A 14,686-nucleotide genomic window follows, 5' to 3' on the forward strand; every position below is an offset into this window, starting at 1 on the left:
CAGCCCCACCAGGAGCAGCCAGCAAGGCGCTCAGCCCTTCTCCAACTGTGTGATTCATACACCAACATTCTAAGTGACATCATCTTAAGAGTGTTCCACTGGTGAAGCAGTGGAAGACATGTAAAGCATAATAACCAAGATACTACATATCCTCCTTTCTTCCAAAGAAAACAAAAGAGAAGAAAGTATAATCAGATGTATAAGCTAGTAGGAAGAACTAGAGAGGAGAGTGACATCATCTTAAGAGTGTTCCACTGGTGAAGCAGTGGAAGACATGTAAAGCATAATAACCAAGATACTAAATATCCTCCTTTCTTCCAAAGAAAACAAAAGAGAAGAAAGTATAATCAGATGTATAAGCTAGTAGGAAGAACTAGAGAGGAGAGTGACATCATCTTAAGAGTGTTCCACTGGTGAAGCAGTGGAAGACATGTAAAACATAATAACCAAGATACTAAATATCCTCCTTTCTTCCAAAGAAAACAAAAGAGAAGAAAGTATAATCAGATGTATAAGCTAGTAGGAAGAACTAGAGAGGAGAGTGACATCATCTTAAGAGTGTTCCACTGGTGAAGCAGTGGAAGACATGTAAAACATAATAACCAAGATGCTACACATCCTCCTTTCTTCCAAAGAATACTACACAGTGCACACATGCAAACACAGAAAGGGCTGCTGGCCTCAAAACTGCCATGCCCTATTATATTCTAGGGACTTAAATGTAGTTCTAATCCCCCTGCCCTATTATGTACTAGGGCCTTATAGGAGAGGTGATGCCAATCATAGGGGTACCCTAACCCATAGTGCACGCTAGTGTATGTAGGTGTTTTCACAGTATCTTTAGGTGTCTCTTTAGGAATAGCACTGGCCCTGTAGAGGCCAGGGTCAGGTACCACCAGTACCAGTCAGCAAAACGTTGGGGAGTGCCCAGGGTAGAGGATGGCTTTGCACCACTAAAGAAGCACAAACTCAGAATTTAAAACATAACACCATGGTTGTGGGGTTCTCTTTAATAATCAGAATTGATTTCTATCCTAATGAACCCATTTTCCAACATTAGGATAAGGAAAGACTGGGGAAAAATCATAACGTTCTAATCTATACCTTGAAGTTTTCATGCAGCTCTTTGATGATGGTTAATAGCTCACTGTTCTATGTTAGGATTTTAACTTATAAACTGCAAATACCAAAAGAATCTTTCAGACAAAAGCAGTAACTCACTAACCTATTTACATGATATGCATGTTGTGATCTGCGTGGTACACGTTCTTTGCTGCAGGCATATTACACCACTTTGGCTACCTTACCAAGAGTCAAAACTTCCACTAGACAAACCTCCGATCTCTCTCAATAAAGGTTATTAATCACCAAAATTATCTTCACATTTTTATTGTTGCCTGAAAATGTCTGGAGACCAGGAATGCAGCAGCAGGTATTTTTCAAACCATAATGCACTTGCAAACACGATGTCCACACCCAAAGTCCGCGACCTTTGTTTGCTTGGTGCATGAAGATGCAAGATTCATATACATGTTTTTTTAACATTTGCTCTGATTACAATATGAAATAACAAAGAAGCATACATGCAAACTGTGACAACGCCTGCTTTTCTCAAAATTTCACTTCGAAAGTATGCGATTGTATTTGTTTAACGGGCGGTGATTTGTATGGGGTCACTGGGAAGTCCACAAGGTTGTCCCTGTCCCCCCCAGAATTTTAGTGTCTCCTACGCCCCTGCCCTTATGTATTCACTTTAGGTATTAATGTATGAGTGATGGCCGCTCAAAGGCTGCTTCACAATGCCTGGATCTCTTTTGGGCATGTGTTGAGTACAAGATGCTGCCCATGGGAGGGTTCAAGGTGATTGCAGAGTGAGAGGCAACACCAATGGGGGATGTAATGAGTTTACGTGCTAGGGTCAGCTGGCAGTAAGAGGAGATTTATTCACGGGTCTTTCTCTCCCCTTCACGGTATTTGGGTGAAAAATGACATTCTAGTGTCCACACATGTATATTTCCACAACAGCCGTGTTTTTATTTTAGGGATGACCAGCGGATTAGCAATTCCAGATCCCATCACCCTGGCAGGTCTGTACCTATGAACTCAGGTCTTGGGACACTGTAGCAAGGGCCCTTTTGCGAACTGCCTTGGAGTTCTACAGAGAACTACAGATTGGATAAATGAATCAGTGTAAAGCCTTAAGAGCAGCCTACGTGTATTACTGGGGTGTGCATGTGAGACGTGCTATCATCCATGGCCACGAAAGTTGTGCTGTCTGTTAGGGCAGACTTCTATAAGCCTTATACAGAACATGTGCCACACAGAAGCATGCCAAAAGTGAAATGTGGGTCTGATGTGGTAGGTTGTGTCGTATCCACCAGCTTCTATTTTTGCATTTCCATGTTTATATATTGTTTCACAATTAGAATATACTTTTTTGCAGTAGCGCTTGATTGGTCCTGACGAAAGCCGAATGGCTGAAACATGTAGACCGTTTTGTCATCGCATGCAACAGTTATCCTTTCAAACTGTCTAGGTCTTGTTTTTAAACTTGACACTGTGACAACGTTTATTAAAGTTCCAGGAGTTATCCCAGTAGCCAATTTTATTCACTTCACTTTGATTTTCACTTTTTTGCACTGCAAACCATCAGTACCTCACATCGAGATTGGTGAGAGGCTGTACCGGTCAATGGGGTGCAGAACAAGCTAGATCTTGAGTTTTGGTAGATTGCACTAATATGGCAATTTACCTTTAATCCCAGATGACGAAGAGTAGCCACTCATGTGGGCTGATGGGACTATTTAGCACTCAATGTTTCCTCCCTTCTGTGATTCAGACATTTAGCGGTCTTAGAGCTTTTACATTTGTTATTTAGACCGGTAGTGTTTCATTTGTTGGTTTAGTGGTAGATTGGGGATTCAACACTACTTGGTCTCTAAAGATTTCCCTAGGACCCTATATTAAAGGTTTTTGTGTACTGATTGTATTTGATCCTACAGAGCGCATGGGTCTGTTTGGACAGTACCACTAAAAGATGTGACTGAATTTCAGGTACTGTATTTTGCAGATATGAGTCCACCATCTGTGTACACATCTAGGCCAACTAACCTAGGTGAAATTTTAGTGCCCCTCGTCAAATTGTGCAAAAGGGTGGTCATATATTGGAGTTGTATCACATGTGCTTGTAGTACAGTGGCGACCCATCTATGTCAGGTTATATAATTGAACCGAATAATTGTACTAGCGATCTATTGATCGTTAGGCGAGTCTTCTTGTAGGGATGCCTACAATACAAGATGCCCACGAGTCAAGAACACACAAAACGAAAAGCGAGCCGAAGCCTCAGGCCTTCATCTTCCAAAACTCCAGCCTTTTGCAAACCTAGCAGCTTCAAATTGCCTGTTTGCTATTTATCAGATCCCGCACCTCATGTCTAGATAGAATCACTGCAACTTTAATAATATTGGTGCAATGTGCAGCGTGGAGGGGAGTGGGGAAGGGGGGCAGGGAGGCGAGTCAGAGGATACATTGGAGGGCTGAGGGGAAACAGGAGTGGAGGAGAGCAGGGGACGAGGCAGAGAGGGGAAGACAGAAACTGGGGATGGGGTGAGGGGATTTAAAACCGAAAGTGGTCGAGAAAAGAAAAAGGTGAAATAAACGTAACTGATTTTAAAAGAAAAGGCTAGAGGGTACCTGTAAAGACAAGATTGGACGGAGAATCGAGGGAAAAAATGCAAGCAAGATGGGGACAGAAAGAGAGACAGGATAAATAAAGACAGACTGGAAATTAAAGAGAAGAAAGGGAGACATAAGAGGAGGGGTAAAACAAAATCTTCTGATTTCCGCTGCCAGAGCTGCGCTGTTCATTCATGATGACAATGAACGCCATGGGGTGACTGAGAGCAGAATTGCCAACATGCTGCGGGTGGAGGGAGCGGGGAGCATTGACTGTAAAACGCAAGGATTTTATTGGAGAAGCGGTGCCTGATAGACGAAGAAATGGTGGGAAGTGACCATAAAGAACGCCTAGGGCTGACGGTCGCCGTAGAGGGACAATTTATCCTAACATGCATCAAGGGGATACATCTGTGCCAGGACCGACAGATCCCACCGCATTGATGTAAAGAACGCGTTGCACAAGCATATTTGTAAGCACATTAAAACAGTACACGTAGAGCTACTGATTGAGCAAAAAGAGAACAAACTGGAGCAGACCAAATATTGAAAGAGGAGGAGATAAAAGTAAAACAAACACACAGAAACAAAGGTATAACATTTAGAGAAAGCAAGGAGTGCGGATAAAAAAGGAAAAAGACACAGGGCGGGACAATACAGGGAAGACCAATTGCTAACTGGGAGAGGGTGGCATCCTCTCAAAGGACCAATGCTATTAAAAAGAGGGGCTGCTTTACAATAGATGGCCAATTAGACAAGCAGCAGCTGTTTTAAATCACACTCCTGCTCGTGCTGGATTCTGCCTTGCGGAAGCGAGCAGCGGCAGCGCCAAAGTCATATGTTTTCAATTGGAACGCACACCGCTGCTTGCTCCCGCAAGGTGGATGCCACCACAAGCACGAGTGTGCTTGGAAAGGAGCAGAGCCATGGCTAAAGGCCCTCCTAGAGCAGCGCATGCGCGCTGCCTAGGCAGAACCTAAAAAGGAATGGAAGAAGAAGTGCTTGCAGGTTATTGAGGTGGTGGAGGAGCGAAAAGATGAACTTTGTAGAGTGATTAAATAAAACATGTTGGGATAGGAGGGCGATATGGCTGGGGTTATTGGGAGAGGGGAAAGAGGAAACAGAAGAGTGAAAACGAAACAACAAGCACTTTGCGGAATGCTTAAAGCAACAAGACTCGCTGTCACTTTCCAGCGTTACTAACTACATACCAGAGATAAACAGGATGGCTTTGTTTGCTCCCATATAATTAATAAATTCGCGGGACCCGGGGTGGACGGGTTGCCAGGCCCCTTTCTCTGGGTCCAGGCACGCCGGCGGCGTACCTCAGCGGCAGGAACCGGCGAGGGACCCTTGCCACGGGCGATCGGGGGGGTCTGACCTTGTGAGGGGTCGAAGGGGAAGCGGAGCTAACCCTGCGACGGCCCCAGCCGCGTCCCTGGGAAGCCCCGGGGCGATTGACGATCGAGCGACCCTCAGACAGGCGTAGCCACGGGAGGAACCCGGGGCCGCAAGGTGCGTTTGAAGTGTCGATGATCAAGGGGCTGAGAGGCAGGAGCGTCCCCGGGCCTCTGGGGGCCCCGGCAGGCGGGCCCCGTGACTGCCATCCCCCTCTCAGCACGGTCGGACCTCACGGTGGACTGCCTGAGAAAACTCGGAGAAAAAGGACCATCGGCAAGGGGCTGAGAGGCAGGAGCGTCCCTGGACCCCTGGGGGCCCCGGGACTGCCTTCCCCCTCTCAGCATGACCGGACCTCACGGAGATCTGCGTGAGCAAACTCTGAGAAAAACGATCATCGGCACGGGGCTGAGAGGCAGGAGCGTCCCCGGGCCCCTGGGGGCCCCGGCGGGCGGGCCCCGGGACTGCTTCCCTTGATTCAGGATCTCCGGACCTCACGGAGGTCTGACTGACCCTCTCCCTAGTAATCCGGAGGAAAATTACCCCCCTTTCTTGTAATCCGTGCACTCGAGGTGACCCAAGGCGCGAACGTGCCCGACCTCCTGGAGCCCTGGCTGGGATCCGGGAGGCGAATGGCACCTCATCGGGACTTCCAGGGAACCCCGGCCATCTGGTCGCCCCATAGGAAAGCATTGGGTGCGACCAGATGTCCGAGGGGAGAGGGGCGACCAGATGGCCGGGACCGAAATTACGCCAATCTGCCTGCCCCAAGCCTTCGGGAGCTGCAGGGCTCCAGGGCTGCAGGGCTCGGCAGCTGCAGGGCTCCGGGGGCTGCAGGGCTGCGGGGCTCTGGGGTTGCAGGCCTGGGACCCATGGAGCCTGTCCCGGGTACTTTGCCATGCCGCGGGCCGGAGGAGGGAGCCGCAGACGACTGGGAGATGTTGCCCGGGAACACAGCCCATCTGGTCCCCGGCAGGGAACCGCCGCCCCGGGAGGGGTCCCAGAGTACCTTGTCCCTAGTAATCCGGAGGAAGGCTACCCCTCTTTCTGGGAACAAGTGCGCACCGCACGGCTCAGGGGACCCTAGGCGCGAACGTGCCCGACCTCCTGGAGCCCTGGCTGGGATCCGGGAGGCGAATGGCACCTCATCTGGACTTCCAGGGAAACCCGGCCATCTGGTCGCCCCATTGGGAAGCATTGGGTGTGACCTGAAGGCCGAGGCGAGAGGGGCGACCAGATGGCTGGGACCGAAATGACGCCAATCTGCCTGCCCCGAGCCTCCACGGGAGGGCTCCCGCATGCCCTTCCTGGGCACGTAATAGAAACCAATAGGCCATGGCTCGCAGTGGCGCGCGCGCGCGTTGACCACTCGTAAGCTTGTTTCTTGTCAGGATCGCCAGCCATCTCTGCTCATCTCTCATCTGGATGAATAAATATATCAGCTCTCTGTTTTGTAATTTTCAGATGTGTGTGTGGCTTTGAAGTTTTTAATGTTTTTAGTTGGCTATAAAATATTGTGCACATTATCGCACCACCTTTCCACTCGTGACTCTCACCGTCACAAAACACTTGTGACCTTGAGGGCGTATATGGAGGTTGTGACCAGCTTGACCCTGCAGCCCCAACCCTGTCTTCTCAGGTAGTCATGACGGTGTTTCCCTGCTGTGCATGTTGGGTTGGGGGAGTGCAAGACATCTATCTTTGCAACCTAGCCTTTTCATTTCACTCTCCGGCGCACACGAACTTGTGTGTCAATCATGATTGAAGGTCCTCTCCCCGCGACCCACGTCCCCAACGCTCTCCCTCACTCTCATGGAAATACTAAACTGCTACTTCATCATTTAATGTGGAGAAGGACAGGTCCTGGGGCAGCAAATCAACCACAGGGGCAACATCCGATGACCAAAATAATGACGCCGCCTCTGTGTTAACGACTTATATTTACATTCTATAAAATAGTTTAAAATGCATCAATTTGCACTCTATATTTGTGTGAGAGTCTAGGCAAGGGGTGCCCGTAGATCCGGAAGTTGCTGCTTTATAGAAACCTGCCGGGCAGAGGTGTAATTTGCAGTTTCTCCCTGGGCCAGCTCATTAATGTATTGAGCATTAATTGAAATATATTAATTAATTATTGTATTGAGCAACTCGTGACTCTCGCCATCACAAAACACTTGTGACCTTGAGGGCATATATGGAGGTTGTGACCAGCTTGGCCCTGCAGCACCAACCCTGTCTTCTCAGGTAGTCATGACGGTGTTTCCTTGCTGGGCATGTTGGGTTGGGGGAGCGTAAGACATCTATCTGTGCAACCTAGCCTTTTCATTTCACTCTCCGGCGCACCCGAACCTGTGTGTCAATCATGATTGAAGCTCCTCTCCCCGCGACCCACGTCCCCAACGCTCTCCCTCACTCTCATGGAAATACTAAACTGCTACTTCATCATTTAATGTGGAGAACGATAGGTCCTGGGGCAGCAAATCAAACACAGGGGAAATGTCTGCATGCCGAAATAATGACGTCACCTCTGTTTTAACGACTTATATTCAAACTCTACGTAAAATATTTTAAAATGCATCAATTTGCACTCTATATTTGTGTGAGAGTCTATGGAAGGGGTGCCCTTAGAACCGGAAGTTGCTGCTTTATAGAAACCTGCCGGGCAGTGGTGTCATTCGCAGTTTCTCACTGGGCCAGCTCATTAATGTATTGAGCATTAATTGTAATATATTAATTAATTATTGTATTGAGCAAGGGGCCTGAGAAGAAGTGGCCTCATTTATATTCAGGTGTGGTTCACCCTTGCGAACCAATCCGTGCACAAAGAGCCCTGGCAAAATTAGTCATTTTTAAAATCTCTGCATCTTAAGAAAACATGCCTCTTTTAGAGAGCTCCCCTTTTTTTAATAATACTCAAAACACTGAAGCAGTGTTTTGCTGGAAAGGTGCAATCCGAAAATGTGGGCCACTATTTTCTAGGGTGCCCAGGCCTATTTTTGATCCCAATCCAACAATGCACAACTTAAGGGAAGAATGGGTCTAGTGTTATCAAAGATTCAATTGCGTTTGTGACCTGGTAATTAAGAAGTGATGGAGTTATGGTACTGACCCGTGCTTGGCTTGTTAAAGTGCGCTATTACGATGCTGGAAGGAGGTCTACATAGTCGATGCCGTGAGTGTGCCTTTGTATGGTGCAGTCGTCTGGGCTCAAAAATTACAAAGTTGTGGTTCTTAAATAACAAAAAGATTCTAGTGATGAGTGATCCATTAGTTAGATCGGACCTGGGAACTACAGCTGTGAGTTCTATTATTCACATGAGGCTCCTGATATGTAGTAGAGGATTTGATTAAATCGCAGTGGTGACATTTATAGTGCCATAACAGTAGGAACCCAATGTACTGGATTCAGAGACCTAGCTTGTGTGTTGGTCACTGATCAGATTTTGTCAGAATAGACCAATGAGAAAGAAAAATGTCTTTCTAGTGTCCCCTCACTCACCGGGGTTTCCCCACGGTGACATGCTTCATCATTGGGGCCATCCCAGTTCTCTACGAAAATGGGCGTGCTGCGACTTGCGAATTACGTAGGAGCACTTGGCTGTGAAAGACTATGTGTGGTGTAAGTGAGATTGTGGTGGAGTGGGTGTGAGTGATTAAAAATACCGTGCTAGTGAGCCTCAACAAATTTATTATGCTCCTAGGTTGGTATATTAAAATGGGGTTGACACTGCAATTTAACCTGTAATGAGGATCAAATCAGTGTTCGGTCGACATGTTTCAAGCTCCCCAAGGCTTTTCATCAGGAACATATAGGAACCAGCCCTATATTCACCACTCCTATGATCCCCTACTAGGGGTGTGCAAATTTATTCAATAAAAAGGTCTGTAACGCTGTCTATTCTAAAACATGCGTTTCATACATACGTTTGTACTGTTTCGTTGTTTCTGAAAGAAGAATGACACATGGTTAGTGGAAAACTAGCCCTTCCTTTGAAAGAAAGGGTTTCACACATTTTTTTCACGCTTCATATCCGAGAATATGGTGTCAGTTTTGCACCTTATTGGTGCGTGCAGGCTCTCAAGTCTTGTGCATGATAAAACATTAAAAGTGTAAGAAAACGTGGATGTGGATTCATACAAAAAAACAACACAAGACTTAACGTGACTAAAGACTAACGACACATAAAACACAGATCCCATTTTGGCTGTAGCTGTATATTTACATGTATTGGTGCCTAATAGCACAGCAAGGTCGCTGGTAGGGGGCAGGATCGCCTTATGGAAACATTGCTGGTAATAGGAAAAAGGACGAGAAACGGTAATTGAGCGTCTGGTTTGTTCCTAAGATAGAACTCAATGTCATTAGAGAGATTTCGGGGACCATCACGTCGTATACCAAATATTTATTTAGCGATTTATAAAGCGCCTGATGACCCGGAGGCATCCCCGCGCTAATGATACAAGTGGAGACCAGAGGAAGAAGGGGAGCTTATTTGGGGAAAAGCAGAGTTTTCAATTTTTTACGGAAGAGGAGGTGGCAGGGTTCCAGTCGCAGGCAGCGGGGGAGTGAGTTCCATCCTGCAGACGCTTTTACTGCGAACCGTCTACCGCCAGTGCGTGCCTTCCTGAATCTCGGGACGATGGCCAAGCGTTCGTTATCGGAGCGTAGGAGTCTAGGGGCCTTGTAGGGGGTGACCATGTCTCCCAGGATAGAAGGGCCAAGACCATTGAGGAGTTTGTGGGCAGTGCACATCGCCTTGAATTCTACCCTCTGCCGCACTGGAAGCCAATGTAGGGCCTTCAGCGCTAGTCTGGCAGAGGTTCTGAAAGGGAGGCCCATAAGGAGCCGGGCTGCCGCGTTTTGAGTTCGCTGGAGTTTGGCCAGGGTAGATTCAGGGGCTCCCAGATAGACAACATTGCTATAGTCTAGCCGGGCAAGGATCAAACCTTGAATCAAGAGTTTCCTAGATAAGGGCGGGAGTAGTGGGAGGATTTTACGGATGGAACGCATAAGTCCGAAGCAGGTGCCTGCTGTTTTGGCTGCCTGGGTCTTCATGGACCGCTCCGGTTCAAGCCAGACTCCCAAGGTCTTGATTTCTGGTTTCGGGGAGGGCACCTCACCGAAAGCGTCTGGCCAGAACGAAGGTGGGATGGTGGACCATTTCTTGCCCATGAGCATGACTTCGGTTTTCGATCCGTTGAGCTTCAATGATGACTCGCACATCCAGTGGTGGATTTCCTGGAGGCAGTTCAACAGATTATCAGGGTGATTGTCAAGATGAGAGAGTGAGACGACCAGTTGCGTGTCGTCCGCATAGCTCACTATCTTGATTCCGAAAGGGGAGACGACATCCTCAAGGGGGGGCCATATAAGCGTTGAACAAAGTAGGGCTTAATGACGACCCCTGGGGAACTCCACTAGTGAGGGGGAGAGGGGCTGAGCGGGAATTGCCGTCCCATACCTGGAAAGAGCGGCCTGATAGGAGGGATTCTATCCACGCAAGTGCAGTGTCCGCGAGTCCCGCCACGGCCAGCTGGTGGAGTAGGACAAGGTGATTCACCGTGTCAAAGGCTGCACTGAGGTCCAGGAGGATCACTGCCACTGACCCTCCTGAATCCAGAATGCACCTAGCCTCCTCGATGACAGCGAGGAGGGCGGTGTCTGTACCGTGGCCCGGGCGGAACCCATTTTGGGACCGACGTAGAAGGTTGTTTGATTCAAGGAACTGGGACAGTTGGACGTTTACCAGTTTCTCGGCTATTTTGCTGATACTGGGGAGGAGCGAGATTGGCCGATAATTGGCCAAGTCGGAGGGGTCTAGTTGGGGCTTTTTGAGAAGAGCCTTAACTACAGCGCTCTTCCAGCTCGGTGGAACAGAGCCCTGGGATAGCGAGATGTTGATCAGTTCCGTGATGGTGGGGAGAATGGTGGGAACGACTGCTTTCAGGAATCTGATAGGTACGGGGTCAAGGGGGGAGCCGCTTTTCAGTTTGGCCAGGGCTGATCCTACTTCGTCCAATGATACTGCCCTAAAGGCAGTGAGTTGTGGGGGCAGTATATTTCCTGTCTGATTGGTGAGTGCGTCAAAGTCCATGTGATTAGGTAGACTAGGAGGCGGGAGGGAGACTAGGATACGGGTGATTTTAGAGTCGAAGTAGGTTGCCAATTCATCGCTTCTGTCCGGCGAAGATGAGTTGTAAGAAGGGGGTGCCGGTATTTTCAGCAGTTCTTTGGCGATGAGGTAAGATTCTCTCGCTGAGTTGGTGGCATTACTTATTCTGGTGTCGTAATATGCGGCTTTGGTGAGCCTCAAGGCGGCTTTGTAAGATCCCACCGACCTACGGTAGGCGTCCTTGTTAGTATGGAGCCAGTCCCTTCTCCATAGTCACTCCGTTTTTTTACACTCTGTGCGGAGAGTTCTTAGTTCCGGGCTGTACCATGGAGCTGACCCAGTTTTCCCGTTTTTATCCTCGCGGGTTTTTATGGGGAGGATGGAGTCGAGGGAGGTGGAGATCCACTCCCTGAACTTTCTGTCCGCGGTGGCTGGGTCCTCCGATGGACTAGGGGTTGCCTGGTCCAGGGCTTTGGCCCAATCCTCAGCCGAGAGTCTGGACCATGCTCTATCCCTAGTATAGGTGGCGGGTTTATGGGGTTCCCTGAAATCCCCTGGTAAGCGGAAGGGGACCAAAAAATGGTCCGTCCACGGGAGGGGGAGGGACTCTTTGGTTTGTAAGGTGTGGAGATTAGTAAACACAGGGTCTAGTAGATGACCCTTAGTGTGTGTGGCTCCGGAGTTGGTAAGTATGAGGCCATAGGCCGCCAGGTCAGTGATCAAATCGGCTGCCCCAGTGTCAAGGGGGTCGTCGAAATGGATGTTTAGGTCTCCTAGTATAGTATAGTGAAATTGGAGGTGGAATGAGCCAAAGATGCTATTGATTCTAGGAGAGCATTAGCAAACGGGCCATAGTGGCCAGGGGGGGCAATAAACTAGGAGGCCTGACAGCGTGCTAGTCGGTGCTAGCTGGATGGTGAAATGAAGGCTTTCAGAGTCCAAGATATGGGCATCGTAGGTTCTACAGGAAAAATGATTCCTATAGAGGATGGCCAGTCCGCCTCCTCTGCCAGATGGACGTTGTTGGGACCGGATATTATAGTCCGGGGGAAGGGCTAAGACCACGTCCGAGTCCGAGTGGTCGGTGATCCACGTTTCCGTGAGGAATAGAATGTCTAGTTCGTGGTCTTCAATTAGGTGGTTAATGAGCAGGGCATGCATGGGGAGTGACCTGCAGTTCAATGAGGCAAGTTTAAGGCCCGGGTGAGGGACGCGTGGAATGGATAGTTGTAGCTGGGCTGGGTGGCAAATTGTGCAACTAGTGAATTGACCGTCTAGGTCATGAACATAGTTGCAGGTGCTGTTGTTGGTGGGTCTGAGACTGAGAAGGTCTCGGCGCGAGTATATTACCCTAGTGGGAGCTGGTTCTTCGCAAGCTTAAGAATTGTAGCAACAAATATGACTATCTCGCACAAGCTGAAGACTTGAGTAAAAAACTACAATCCAGAAAGTACCCAAGGAAGCTGATACAAAATGCAAAAAAGAGAGCTAGCAATAATGACAGGGATGCCTTGTTGGAACCCAAAGTGAAAACCCCAACAGAAAACAAAAGACCAATCTGCATCACCACTTTCAACCCAGTATCTGACACTGTAACAAAGATAGTCAAAAAACATTGGCCTATGATTAACAGTGGGGGATTAAACATACCGATACCAATGTTTAGTCACCGACGAAGCAGAAATCTGAAAGACTACTTGGTACATACTCGACCTCAACTCACCGTTACCACTCAGAGATTGCAACCATTACCGATTGGGCACTATCCCTGCAATAATTGCAGTGTGTGCCATTTGACAAAGGTGACTAAATCTATCATCTTCAACAACAACATGAAATGGGAGCTACGGAATTATTCCAATTGCAATACCTGCGGGGTAATCTAAATGATCACCTGTATATGCAACCTACACTATGTGGGTATGACCACCAGGAAGGTGAGTACCCGCATAGTGGAACACAGGAGCAACATCCGATGTAAACGTGCCACCACTCGGATGACCAATCACTACATTGAGAAAAACCACACACCCAATGATTTGACATGGGTGGTGTTGGAAAGTGTCAAGAATAAAGAAAATATTGAGAGGATCCTCCATGAACGAGAACAGAGATGGGTTTTCAAATTGCGCACGGACTCTCAGGGTCTTAACGATGACATTCCTTGGGGTGCGTTTGGGAACTAACTGATGTGGCATAAGAGGTTCATGGCATTCACCTTTGAATCTCATGGAGTGCCCAGCATTCTAGTGTTGATAAAACGTTTCGTCTCCTTTCTGTTGAAAACAGAAATGAATTTAAGCCAACTTTGGTCACAATATCATAATGTATACATCAAACGACGTAACAAGATTATACTCCCCTCAGTCCATCACGGGCACTCCTAACCCTTTTGTAAAATCCGCCTTAATATTTTTCAATTATACTGTATTCTTTTCTATTATACCGAGTTTTTGAATCCAAAGTACTGCAAGTTGAGATGAATCAGGACAACTCTACCAGCTATACAAAACTGAATCAAGTTATTATTTTCTCTGTCCATTAAGGAATCCATTTTCTGAGAGACCACCCGCAATCAACCAAACAAAACTTTTCAAATAACTAACCCAAAATTCTAAAATTCTTAATTCTATATTCATGAACTCTCCGACTCTCTAGTCAGCAACTTAACCCATCCTCCTCCTTAATTGTAAAGAATCGATCGTTCGTGTCTTTGTACGAAATACACGTCTAATAGATATAATCATGGGGTTAAACCAAATTATAAGGTTTGGTAAAGTTTCGAACAAAGAACAAACCCGAGTACATAACACGAAGGTTTGTCTTCAACAACTTTATTATACATGGAAATTACATCCTTCCAAGATGGCTGCCATCTATACGCTGTCTAGTGCCTGCCGCACAAACCCGGAAATGCAATCTCTCAAATACATGCCTCGCCGAACCGGCTCCAAGATGCGGTCCGGAGGGGTAACGACTAGGTAATTCAGTGCGGGGTCTCCGTGAAGGAAGTAAGTACTGCTATTTGGTATACGACGTGAAGGTCCCCGAAATCTCTCTAATGACATTGAGTTCTATCTTAGGAACAAACCAGACGCTCATTTACCGTTTCTCGTCCTTTTTCCTATTTAACAGCAATGTTTCCATAAGGCGATCCTGCCCCCTACCAGCGACCATGCTGTGCTATTAGGCACCAATACATGTAAATATACAGCTACAGCCACAATGGGATCTGTGTTTTATGTGTCGTTAGTCTTTAGTCACGTTAAGTCTTGTGTTGTTTTTTTGTATGAATCCACATCCATGTTTTCTTACACTTTTAATGTTTTATCATGCACAAGACTTGAGAGCCTGCACGCACCAATAAGGTGCAAAACGGACACCATATTCTCGGATATGAAGCGTGAAAAAAAGAAAAAAAAATGTGTGAAACCCTTTCTTTCAAAGGAAGGGCTAGTTTGCCACTAACCATGTGTCATTCTTCTTTCAGAAACAAT

This window comes from Lissotriton helveticus, chromosome 7 (genome assembly GCF_964261635.1).
Source record: "Lissotriton helveticus chromosome 7, aLisHel1.1, whole genome shotgun sequence".
NCBI classification, from domain to species: Eukaryota; Metazoa; Chordata; class Amphibia; order Caudata; family Salamandridae; genus Lissotriton; species Lissotriton helveticus.